The sequence below is a fragment of the Struthio camelus genome, chromosome 9, assembly GCF_040807025.1.
Source record: "Struthio camelus isolate bStrCam1 chromosome 9, bStrCam1.hap1, whole genome shotgun sequence".
In the NCBI taxonomy this organism is placed as follows: Eukaryota; Metazoa; Chordata; class Aves; order Struthioniformes; family Struthionidae; genus Struthio; species Struthio camelus.
In genome coordinates, this window is record NC_090950.1 from 13,501,302 (window position 1) to 13,514,016 (window position 12,715).

At 44.4% G+C, this 12,715-nt stretch overlaps 1 long non-coding RNA gene across 1 annotated transcript in view; it reads left to right on the plus strand.

Annotated features, from left to right (window-relative positions):
- The first annotated feature begins 1,265 nt into the window (after positions 1 to 1,265).
- LOC138068171 (uncharacterized) overlaps positions 1,266 to 12,715 on the plus strand; it is a 126,377-nt gene continuing 114,927 nt past the window's right edge. The window contains exon 1 of the long non-coding RNA XR_011142837.1: positions 1,266 to 1,319. This is a non-coding gene — a long non-coding RNA (uncharacterized lncRNA). The remainder of the gene's footprint in view (positions 1,320 to 12,715) is intronic.

Sequence of the window (12,715 nt, forward strand, 5' to 3'; positions counted from 1 at the left end):
AGTGACCTTAGCTGGTGCCAGAGTGGCTGTGCAGCAGCTAAAGCAGCCGGGGGCCTGTCTCGCTGGGGAACGAGGAGCCGAGCAGCGAGGTGGCGCAGCCGGCCGCCGAGAGATGGGCCAGCGCCTCTCAGATCCGCGGCCAGAGCTGGCAAGCGGACTGCAGGAAACTAAATAACATGCACAAAAACTAAAGACAACTGAAAAGAAACTGCTCAAAGGCAAGACTAAAAACATTTGGCATTTATTTTCTAAACTCTGCCAGCCTCTCTTTTATAGTGCAGTTTTGCCTTTAAGATAGAATTACACACCTGTCACCTTTCAACCGAGATTTTTGGCACAGCAGGAGGTGGTTGGTTTTGGTCTTTTCCCCATCTGTGGCAAATTTTCATCTTTCTTTGCCCTCTTTCTGTTTCAGTCCCCTTTCTCCTGATGTGCTTAGGGGAGACGTATTTGTAGGTACGAGGAGATTCCCCCTCTCCTTTTCCGTTTGATGTAGCGCTTTGCTCTGTAGTCCTTCATGAGGATTGACAGCGCGGGAGCAGGAGCCGTCACCGGTTTTATTTTAGACGCCATCGTTTATCGCTGCTATTCCCAGTGTACGCACGGCACGTTTCACGGAGGGGTTCAGAAGTGCCGTACGACCGCTTGTAAAACACAGCGGCGCCGACTGGTCCGTGGCTCCAGGCTGGTCAGCGGTGAAGCCGGGGCTGATGCCCACGTTTCTCCTGGACCCAAACCTGAGCCTAACTTTGGGTGGAGGAATAAGAAAAGCCGGCGCTGGGGGAGCGGAGAGCTGGCCTGGCCCTGCCGGGCTGCCGCCGGCAGGGCGGACTGGCCGCAAGCTAAATAAAATAGAGTACAGCTACAGGCAGCTTCCTCCCTGAGCCTTCTGCCCCGGCCTTCACCTCCCCCTTGTGCATCTGCACGCGGGGAGCAGCCCCCGACTCGCGGCTGTTTGACGGGGCCCTTACGCCAGTCGACAATATGAATTTAATAGTAATCCGTGTTGGATTAAACCTATTCACATTTCGCCGGCGCGTTCGTTGTCCCCGTTCACGAGGCCGAGATGTCCTTGGCCTGGCAGGCGGCGGCGCTTGTTTTGTTTTCTGCCTGGCTTTGAGATCGGCCGGGGCCAGAGCGGCGACGGGACCTCTGCCACCGTTTCCGCCGAAGCGCGAGGCCCGTCCGGGGAGCCCCACGCCAGCTGCAGGCGCCGAGGCGGGGACCGACGCCCAGCGGGCTGCCGCCGTTCATACGCCGGGTGTCTGCGGGGGAAGCGCGGAGAAACCTTCACAGCCACGGTTTCTGACAGGAGCAACGTAAGACCTTGGATTTTTTTTGTTTTGTTTTGGCAAAAGGTTTGAGGTTGCTTTACTTCCCGTCTGGTTCTGCAGTTGGAGCAGAGGTAACGTTTTGAGACGTGCTACTAAAAAGAAACTGCAGCCGTGCAGAGGTCTGAAGCCGGGTGAGCGCGAGCCAGGCGCAGCCTGGCCTTGAGGGCGGCGGGGGCGCTCCCAGGGGCACGCCGCCTTGCTGCCCGCTCCCCTGCCCCGGGGGCGCAGCTGCCCCCGCCAACAGGCTCCCACCCCGCGCGAACCGCCTGCCTGCCCTCCTTTTGGAGACGGGCCGAGCAGGTCCTGCTTTTTTCTGCTCGGGGTTTTCTCTCTTTGAAGGGGGGGGGGCGAGGTAAATCAACGCTCTGCCAGGGGAGGTTAGTGGGTCTGCGGGAGGGGAGGGTTGCTCGGTGTCTCGGTGTTGTGGAATATATAGCGCCTAGCGTACCTATGCTCCTAGTTCAAGGCACGTCTTTAAAACGTTTTATGGGCTCTCCGTGACAAACGGGAAATCGGACAAAACGCTGACTTGAGGTTTTTTGCTTGTGACCGAGTGTCGTCTGTCCTTCAAGCCGCGTCTCTGGTGAAAGAGCGCTAGATAACACAAAAGGGAGGAATAATGAATGGTGCCTGTGTGACTTAGAGAAATACCCGTTTAGATTTACCCTAGGCAGAGAAAACTTTATACAAGTTTGATTTATCTTTGGGTAGACTAATACTGGCTGGCTGATAGCATCGCAGGTAAATCAAAGCTTCAGCGAGGGTCTGGTGTCAAGCTGTCCCCCTGTGTTTTGGAGAACGTTCTAAAACTTTGGAGATCTCGGCCTTCAGTAGTCCCTTGGCTCCTCTTCACCTTTTGACATGTAGTCCGTTTTTCTACTATCTGCACTTTTTAGATGCTTTACGGGTCCCTGCTGTTAGCTAGTTTGTTCCGATTTTTGTTTTGTTTGTTAAATCCTTGTGAAGCATCCTATTCTCTTCAAACTCTGTGTCACACCTTTTGAAGTAAAGGATACATTAGGTTGCTGTGACAAGGAGGGGGCATATCACATAGGCAAGCGTGCCTGAATGTATGTATTATAGGAGGGTGGACACCCGACTCCAGGTGCCTCTCCGCAAGAGTAAGAAAATGGTTGTCGTTTGCCTTTTTGGCGTTCAGGTCTTTCGCACTGAGAAGGTCTCATACTGTTTGTGGTAGGACTGCTCGAGCTTGGAGTCCTAATTTAAGGATGGCGTTTGCATTGCCGTGGATTTAGGCACTTATTTACATGGGCCTGTGAGTAACCTTACTCCGGGGAGCACGACGTTACCTTCGTAGGGGGAAGGAGCGTCATTATGTGCTCCTGCAGAATCCAGCCAACAGTACGTATTTTAATTTAACAAATCATGATTGTTTTAAAAGAAATTAGTTTTCAGTGTCACATTTATCATGCGCCACCTGAATGGCATAATTCTGCAAATGAACGCAAAACTGTAACCTTCTTTTAAAAACTCTTCTGAGGGGCATTAAGCTCTAGTATATCTAATTAAGGCTTTAAATGTTCCTTCCTTTCAGTTCAATCTTTATCTATCTCTGTGCTGCCTTGTTACCTAATATTAACTGCTCATTGAAATAGATTGTTTCTCCTCTTTTCAAACGTTGATTGTTCTTTCACGGCTGAATGTTTTAAAATAACACTATTGATTTTTCTCACATTATAGCCCTCCTCATAACTTTTAACTAGAGAATGGAATTGTGGCCAAAAAACATGTGGAAACACTTAGCCATGATAAATTCAGGATGAAAAAATATCTGCTTAGTGCAATATTCATTCAAGCATCAGGACCATAAAACATTGCTTTGGTTTCTTTTCTTAAAAAAATAGTAAAAATATTTACCCACAAATATGAAATAGCATGACACAGTTCCTAGGATGTGCTAATTGGAATATCTTGGGTCCCTGCAAGGTTCTCGTTTACTGAGTTTCCACAATTCCTTTCATGGGATCTGAAAGGACAGGTAGGACTAGAGAACGGTTTCTGCTCTCCCTCCTCCTGGAAAAAGGCCCTCATATTATAGGCACCATCTCTGTTGGGACTACATGCCCCCTCCATGCTCTTCAGCATCTTATCAGGCATCTCCAAGGTTATGTTATCTCTAGCGTGGGAGGCGTGGTAATTGCCACAGCCTGTTATTATGAAAACAATACGTTATGAATGTCAAAAAATGATTATATCGTCTATCTTTTTAGTACTTCATAAAGAATTAAGTACTCCATGTGTTTCTACCCTTGTAGCTTACCTAGTGATTGACAAATCAAAGAGGAGTCTTGGGGGGAAAAGAGGATAGAGCATACCTGCATAGCTAAGTGATGTCAGATGATTTGCCCCACTGTACCCCCTGAAGCAAATGATTTCTTTGAAAATATAGTCAGTTTACAAGAACAGAGGTGTTCATAGTAGCTTTGAAGAAGCAAATGAGTGTCAACAGTTGATAGGGAATTAATACCAGCTCTTGCACTGCCGATGGCCCGGAGCTCCTGCCCTATGCTTGGAGGTAACTACCAGGCTTGGACAGTAATCACCCGTGGCTGCATAGGGAAGGAGGCTCACATCCAGTGTGGACTTCCTCCCCCCACCTCAGGCCATCAGAATTGGCAGTAGTATGACAAGATCTCAGGTTCATCACTTATGCCTTTTGTACAAGTCTGATGTTGCTGTATCAGTTAGCCTTCACTTTAAAGAAAACACAAGTTGGATTGTTTTCCATTTTCATCGGGGAAGGGGGACAGTTGTAACTGTGGAATGTAATACTATGGGGTCAAGAAAGACTTCTATGTGTAGTATAAATATTAGGGGATGCGAGGAAGATAAATGCAAAGAATAGAAAGCATAGTTGATTAGAAAATTCTTACCAGAAATTTTTTACCCAGATATTTATTTTTGTTGGTATCAAAACACTATAAAATTCAATTTTTGTTTTTAAAATAGGAGGCAATTCATGAACATTGGAGTATCTTATGAGTTTATTTTGCAAGTGGAACATTTTTCCATTTGGAGAAATGTTTTTAACATTAAATTGTTTTTATGTACTAATGTAAAAAGTTAAACGAAGACTAAATCAAAATGCATGGATTCACAAAGAAACTCTCTGGAACTTTTTGGTGCTGTTCATAGAGATTACAGCTGTGGGGAAGAGTAGAGTCATTGTTCTGTTTTGGAAACAAGTTTCATCATGACTGCGTGTCCTGCAAAGCAAAAGAATCTGATAGGAAACAGGAGTGGCAGAAGATGACACAATTAACACATTAACTCTTGCTGGTCAGTGGCCAGAATGTGGTCTTTCAGAAGAACTGACTATGGGTGTAATGTCAGTGGTCAACAGGAATATTAATAAAACCCTAAAACAAGCCCTCAAAACAGTGAGCTACAGTTGTCCTCTCAGCCACACAAGAAGACAGGACTCTAAAACTAAGATCTGCAGACAAATTCCCAATGTCAGAGTGCCTTGAGTAAGATGGAGGGTCATTTGACTCCTCTAACAGACACAAGAGAGAGGCAGGCCACCTCTATCAGAGAGCTCAGCCTGATTAGCCCCTTTCACTGCATTATTTTCTCCTTTCAACTCAGGACATCTCCCTGAGTCTGGCTTTACAGCCTAGAGAAGGCAAATATCCAATACAGACACGTGACTAATCCAGAAATCATGCTGTGATGCTTATGAGAAGAGTTTGATTAAACCCTTTCCCCATGTAGAGACTGACATCTTCTCTGCAGGTTAGATGGGACAGACCCTGGTGGCAAGGTCTGGTCTTGCCCCACGGGGAGCCGCCAGGAACATCAGCCCTTCCCCGGGGAGCAGCCACCCTCACAGCACCATGAGGAGCGTGAAGAGGGACTGGTTCACTGTGCCTAGGCCCAGACCTTTCGACAGACTCATTTCATTCATCTCGACATCAGGAACTTGGCATCTCAAAGGGTGACCAGAAACACGCAGCCCAAGAAAGAGGAAGTTGGGTAGAAACGAAGTTGTGAACAAATGCAGAACAGAAAAGATAAGGCACTGAAAAATCTGCGCCCTGATCTGAAAAGATGAAGTGTTGGAGAACAGACTGAACACGCTCTAGAGAAGGAAGTGAGAAGAAAAGGGAGAAAAGAAATATTTTCCAGTTAAGTAACAATAGGGGAAAAAAGCCGAAGATACTATTATATTTTAAGGCTGACATAAAGAAACTTGGCATAGTTAGTAAAACCTGCAGGCAGTAACTGAGTAAGTGGGAAAGGGTTTTCAGGTGTCACGAGCACCTGCATGGCTGCCCAGCCCTCACAAACAGCCCTGGAGCTTATAATACCCCAGGCTCACCCAGGTGCAGCCCTTTAGCTGCTAAATCTGGTGTTGCAGCAGAGAGTGATACTAACCCTGGAAGGCTGCTAGCTGGGCTTGGTGTGTTGTGGACACAGATATTTTTGCACTAAAAATGATATATAGTTTTGGGGTAGTTTTTTGTGCTTCTGAAAACTTGGCCTGTTACTGTGGATGTTGTGGTTGGCATGGGAAAACGTTGCACCAGGACAAGGTCATCAGCATCAGGCACAGGATGTTCTGGTTGTTGGATCTCAGGCCCCAGCAATGTGGATGCTGTTACTAGTCATGCTTGGATTTTTTTTTTGTCCTTAGGATGCTCTGCATTAGTTTCAGAAAGCTGGAAGTGGTCTTGGGAGTTGTTTCCTTCCTATCATCTGTTAAAAAACCAAAATGTTTCAAGGTTGTCCTATGGTAAGCTACCTACTGAGGTTATTGATTATCTGCATGGTGCTGTCGGGTATTTCTCTCTCACACATGCATGCACAGGAGAACAATTGCATTTACAAGCCATCATATCATAGGACATATGGCTTGCCAGTCCACAGACTATGGCTAAGCAGCAAAGATCACCAAGAAGATATCGTCATGAAGTTTTACATCTATGAAAGAATTTATTTGTACCCCACTGAAGATTGCTTGGCCCCATCTGGGTCCTGGTAAATCTCCAAACCTCCTTCCATACAGTTGTTTTCCAGATGAAAAAGTATTATGGAAAACAAGTGTCAATTACACAAAAAAGGCACGTTGAGACTTTGGAGCCTGGCCTGTCTTATCTCCTTGTATTTTCCTGCTGACAGCATGAATTTCTTTTCTCCCTTTGTAAAGGGGCAAACTTCTCATTTTTGTATGTCAATGGTACCCAGCACAGCAAGGTCTATGGTCACGAGTAGGGCTCCTGGGTGCTGCAGTCACACAAGAAATAGCGCAGTAGTGAGTTCCAGCGGCAGCAGCGGGTAAACAGGGTTGCCAGCTCTGACCTGGATGGCTGCTTGGATTGAATTCAGGCAGCTTCCTGAGGACAGCCTGGAAATAGCTGTTGTTATCCCTTGGCTACTAACATCAGGTAAGATTCCCTGCATAATGGGATGCTGGGAACAGCAGAGGGCTCACACCAGAGATGAAGCTGCAGGCACTGAGGCAGGGTTAGATCTGTACAGTGAGGCTGGGTCAGGGTGGTGACACAACTGTGTTGTGTGTGAGGTGCTGCGGTGGTAGTGGGTGAATGCTCGTGAAACCTTTCACAGTAATCTTTGAAATGCCCTGAATTTAAATCTGGTGTCAGGCTTCTTGTTTCTGCTGAGAGCAGTTTATAGAGGAGTTGTGTGTTTATAGAGAACTGTTAGGCTGCCCTTTAGAGTGTTTAAATAATATTGTACCAACATGGTGCAGGCTGATATGTATCTTAGCAACTGTGTCAAGTTCAGGATGGGCTAAAAATCCAAACGGGAATCAAACAATCTGGAGCCTCAGAGCTTAGAAAGCTGAGAACAGGGAGAAGATCAGAAGCTTCTTCTGGGCCCAGCTGATGTTCCCCTTCCTGCTTCAAACTGCGCTAGTTGTAGCTTAGCAAGTACCTTGAAACTATAATTAAAATGAAAGTTATGCACAGCACCTTCGAAAGTGCATACCATAAAAATGGTGTTTGAAGACAAAATAATTGAGAGAAAACTGCAGGTGGAATCCTAAAGGTGGCTAAGTCTATAAGGAAGCAAAACATACTTGCCTATTTTCATTTGCACCTTACTCATTTTCAGTCTGTTCTTCAGTCTAGAAAACTCTGTATGTGAACACAAGATTGAATGCTGTATATTTAACCCAAGCACTATATGCGCAAGGACAGAGGTGCAGCTACTTCCCTAAGTAAATACACGTCGCTGTTGTGGGTTCACAGGTTCACACAGACGCCTAGCTCTGAGCTGTGCAAAACTTGCTCTGAAGAGGTGTTTGTAGGCCTCTTGTCCTCAAACAGGTTAAGCAGGTCATAAATTGTCCCAGAGCCAGTATCAGACACTTGGCACCTTAGTTCCATGAGCCACATTCGTAGTCACCCCCCTGTTTACTGGGGAACTATTTTCTATCATTCCTGAATGATTTGTTATAGCGTGAGAAATTCTTTGGTTTCAGGAGGCTAAACTGGTGCTGTCTGCAGTACCTGATACAGGTCTGCAATGGCTCTCGTGCTAGGGAATGAAGCTTATTCCACAATTGCCCTCCAATAAATGGATCATGCAAGAGTTGTTCAGATTTTCCAGGTACTCATTTATACCAAGATCTATGACTCAATTAATGATTTGTATGAAGACAATTTTTAAAGGCATTATTAGTTAAGTGCCCTGAGGATGGTTATAGGTCTGAGAGTTCCGTGGCTGTCAGTAGTTCATCGCGTTTTTAACTCATCATATGTCTCTGCCAGAATTTTTACAAGGCAGGATTGCTCTTTCTTTGTGTTCATTTCTTTTTCTTTTCCAAGAAAAGATTTTAATAGTTCCGACTGATTCCTATAGGAGAATGGTAAAAATTGTAATGCAAGTAAGGGCATGTACAATACCAGCAAAGGACCGCTAATCCATAAAACGGTTTACTAACCAGGTAGTACCCTGTTTTAGCTTCAGACATCTGCAAGAGAGATTTCTAAGCAGAGCAATTCTAATGCATCAGAGAGGATGTTCCTACTGCGCCTCCACTGTAAGGGAGGAAAGAGAAGGAAAGACCGTTCATAAAATAAGAATTGGTACCACTGGGGAAGGAAACCCTCCCTTCCATTCCTAGCTTTTATCTTTTTCTGCCCACCCTCCTTTAAGATTTCATTTCCGCTAGTGCTCTTCCATTCCCATCACCCCTTGAGAAAGGTGTCCTCAGCTTCACCTGCTAATCAACTCCCCAGTCTCCTTAATCACCTTGGGGTAATGACCGTGGCACTCAGAGAAGTCTTGGTCAATGTTGTTGCTCTGGGCACTCGGTCCTGGGGAGGCAGAGCTAAGCAGCCTGAATTCCTGATTGTGTGCTGCCACGGTCTAGTGATGAGAGAACTGGCCTACCTGTGTATTTAAATTGGGGTTCATACAAGGCTTAGTCTAGTCTTTGCAAGTCGTGTCCGTTTTAATTTGAGGATACGCTAGAGATGAAAACAGCTCAGTGAGGCATTGCACCTGTTGGAGGGATCCAGGGTGCCAGCCTTTGGGAGTGAGCTGTAAAGAGGCTTTCAGGCAAAGAAATAGGTTTATCCTGGAAAGCTTAGATATAAAAAAAACCCAGATATCTGTTCTTAGATATTCCTGACTAAAGCATGAGTAGCAGGCAGATCTGTCTTTGATTATACTGTGATTATACCAAAGGCCAGCAGGCACACTGCTTTCTGATTTTTCTGGTGGCGTAGAATGTAATATTAGTCAGAGTAAGCTAACAGTGGCAATAATTTATTCTGACTCTTGAAGAGGCTGAGACCTCAGCTGAGAATGGGAAGGTTTGAATGAAATTTCTGTGGCTGTAGATGGAGAGTAGAAAGGAATGCATAAGCTCATCTGCATTTTTGCAAAGCTACCTAGTTTAGGGTAGTCTTCCCAGAGGTGCTTGTGTCTGATTATGACCAGGATTTCCTAGCAAATCACCTAGTAAATACAATGTGGGGTGGCAGTTGCTGAGGGTTTTTGATCTGCCTTATTTTTTTCTTTACTCAGCCAAATTAAATATTAATAAATAAAATTTGAATTTTTTGATTGTTATTTGGTTCAAGTTGTTGAACCAAAGAAATCCGCTAATATTATAGCCCTAATCTCTGTGTCCCGTTTTTCTTAAGGGAGTAAACATCTCCCTTTCAAAAGCTGGACAAGGGGATGAAGATAGAGTACTGATAGTGGAAGAAAGTGGCTATGTTAAATGTTTGCAACATTTACTGCAGAACTGTTGTAATGAGCGTATGAAAAACATACGTGGATTAAACTGATTTCTACTCTAGCAGGAACCCTGCTGGCAAGATCCTAAAATACGTTACTGCTTGGCAGGGGAAGCAATACTATAACATACCCGTCACCAACACTTGAACGAGTTCCAGAAACACAGTGGTTGCAGTGTATAAGAACCGGAAGGGAGAGAGAGGAAAACTATCTGGATTTTAATATTAAACAACATTTTGAAAATACCCGATACAATGCTAAAGCAAATCATCAGTCACAAATAGCTTTTTCCAAGTGTTCATGAGGAGAGGTTAAATGTGACATAGGAGGCCCTGCAAGGAAATGGCATGTAGAGGGAGCAGAGTAGCTATGAAGTAAAATCCCACTGTCCAGAAATGAATTTACATAGCAAGGGACCACAGTTATACCACCATTATTCAGAAGAAATGCAAGCCCTGTTGATAAGGAAGTGTGAAGGTGAGCTAGCCCACTTCTGTCTTCAACTCTCTTGTTTCAGCTACATATATATGGGCAAGTTCTCTCCCACAGCCCAGGGTAGACCTTTATAATGAGTTACGTAGCTGACTTAGCTTTATACAACTTGCCTGGTAATCCGAGGAAGAGAACGGATGTTAGGAGCATAGAGCACCAAGGCAATACTTCTTACAGCTTGATTAGGAAAGAAGAAGCAGGGGGAAACTGGAAGAATAGGAATTAGTTCTGCTAGGAAAGAAAAATAGCACCAACTGAGAGGGGCCAAGCATTTGGACTAAAAGGACAGGGAGAGGTTTGGGGCTAGTCACAACTAGCTTATTCGACTGGTGCTGCCTGGGAAGATCTGCAAAAGAGTTGAAATCTTCTAAATCTCAAGCAAAGCTACTGGGAACAAAAGAAAATGAGATCAAACTCTCTAGTTAGAAAATGCCTGGCCTGAGTCTTGCTCTCTACAGGCAAAATGCTTGATGCAACTGAATAGGTTAGTCTTACAAAAAAGCTCTGGGATAGAACCGATGATGTTTATTCTGCAGTAACTTACTGCTAAAGCTGGCACAGGTGAGTTTTCAAATTATGCAATGAGTAAAAGACTGCCTGTTGTATAGTACTGGTTGCCATGCACAATAAGGGAACTAAAGATATTTTGTGTTTCCATGTTCTTCGTCCAAACAAAAGATGTTCTGCAATACAGTACTCACGATCCCAAATATTTTTCTGACTCAATCTTTAAAAGCACGTTTGTTTAGAGGAGTGAAGCTAATTTGTTTGTATGTCATGGGTTTTGTCTAGATTTTCTATGTAGCTCTTAAAAGAGCTACTGAAATGTAAGGCAGAGGCAAGAGAGGAGAGAAGAATAACAATAGCCCAACCTGAAACTGAAAACAAAGCTTGTTTCAGGCATTAATGGCTAAGACTGCACAGTTCTTGAATGTGCTGGGTGAATCTTCGCAGTCAGTGCCAAGAAGTCTCAACAAAGAGTACGGGCGGCCCCCAAGGTTCCAGCGGGGCTTTGGGAAGAGACGCGCTGTTGGAGAACAAAGGCTCCATTTTGGCACATGGAGATTAAAAGATCAATGTGGTAACAACAAGCAAGAATACAGAGTTATGAAAGTTAAAAGGGCCTTGAACCTAATTCACTGCTTGACGCGGAGGAGGGGCTGTGTGGCTATGCTGTTGACTGCATCGTGTGAATATCTGAAGGATGGAGGATGTGTCTAATCTTCAGTTATTTCATCCTTCCCAGTTCTCATGGCATGCTTGTGAGACTTGAGATTTTACGGACTCTGTGTGTGCTCGATAGCTGAATTTCCCAGCTGATGAGTCAAACCTTTCCCAGGAGATGCAGCAGTCTTGGCATATCTTGTTTTAAGACACTCAGAACATTTCACCATATAAGGTTGGATTTCTCGAAGACCCCAAAGTCGCCAAACTAGAATACTAAAGTGATGGAACCAGCGGTAGAGAACACCGTCTGGAAAAGCCAAAAAAGGAAACTTATTATTAAAAGTTGTTCCTTTGGAAACGGTTCACTTCTATTAAAAGTCTAAATTATGAAGATCTAAATGGAAGGGCAATGGAGTGATTTTTTTTTCAAGAACTGGTAGTAGTCTGTTCCTAACCAGTACGAAAAGTTATACTGTGAAACATATCTGATGATAAAAAACACACTGGTCTCTCCCATCATGCAAATTCTCTCGAAAAACCTCTGTCCTTCTTGATGAAATCCAATTTTATTTTTTTCCAGGGGATTATTGTGATTTTTTTCAGGAAAGAAAATATTTTTTCCCATCAGAAAAACTTTGCCTGAAAGAGAGAAAATGAAATTCAAAAGTTTTTTTCCCTCTGAATATCTATCTGGGAGATGAAGATGCCAGGTACCCTTTACCTCCACTGCCTCTTCAGCAGCCTGCTGAGGGAGAAGATATATATCGTCGTACTCAGCTTGTGGTTGTTAGCCTAGACTGTTCTTGTCAATTTCTGTGGAGTTACCAAGATCCTTTTTAGCTTGAGAAAATTCATTGTGATTTCCTAGAAGCAATTTTTTTCCTAGGACTCCCATTCTATAGAGCAAAAACCCTCTGTTTCTTAAATTTTGTCTCATTTTAGAAGGGAACAAACTTCAAAACTTTAGCCCCTTTTGAAGGCGTGGATGTTACTTTGCAGACAAGTCTACCTGGAACATTCACTGGACGCTTGTCCAGCTTAAGCAACGTGGGAGGAGCACTATAAGGCGAGCAAAAGCATCGTGCCTAGCACAGGTGAAAGGCTACCATCTCAGTGGTGGCGTCAGCAGGAGCAGAGATGTTTCAGGATGGAGGAGGCTGCTTACAATGGCTGTAACCTTCAGTGGAGTTTCACAAACAGTATGAGGAGTTAAATTTTGGGAACTGTTTAGTGAAATTACTTTTGTTAGTTAATTGCTGGGTTTTTTCCATCTGTTCTCCCCTGTTTATCTCTTCATCTGATTTCCCTCCCTCCCTCCCTCCCTCCCTTCGTTGTGCTCACTCTCTCTCTCTCTCTGTCTTTATTTTACTGTTTTTCTGTCTGTGTTACCTTTCTCTCTCACTATATATCACCTCCTACTTCTCTTTCCATATAAATATCCTTTTAAGGTGGGGAGGCAAGGAATCTGTTTTGTTTTAATCCTG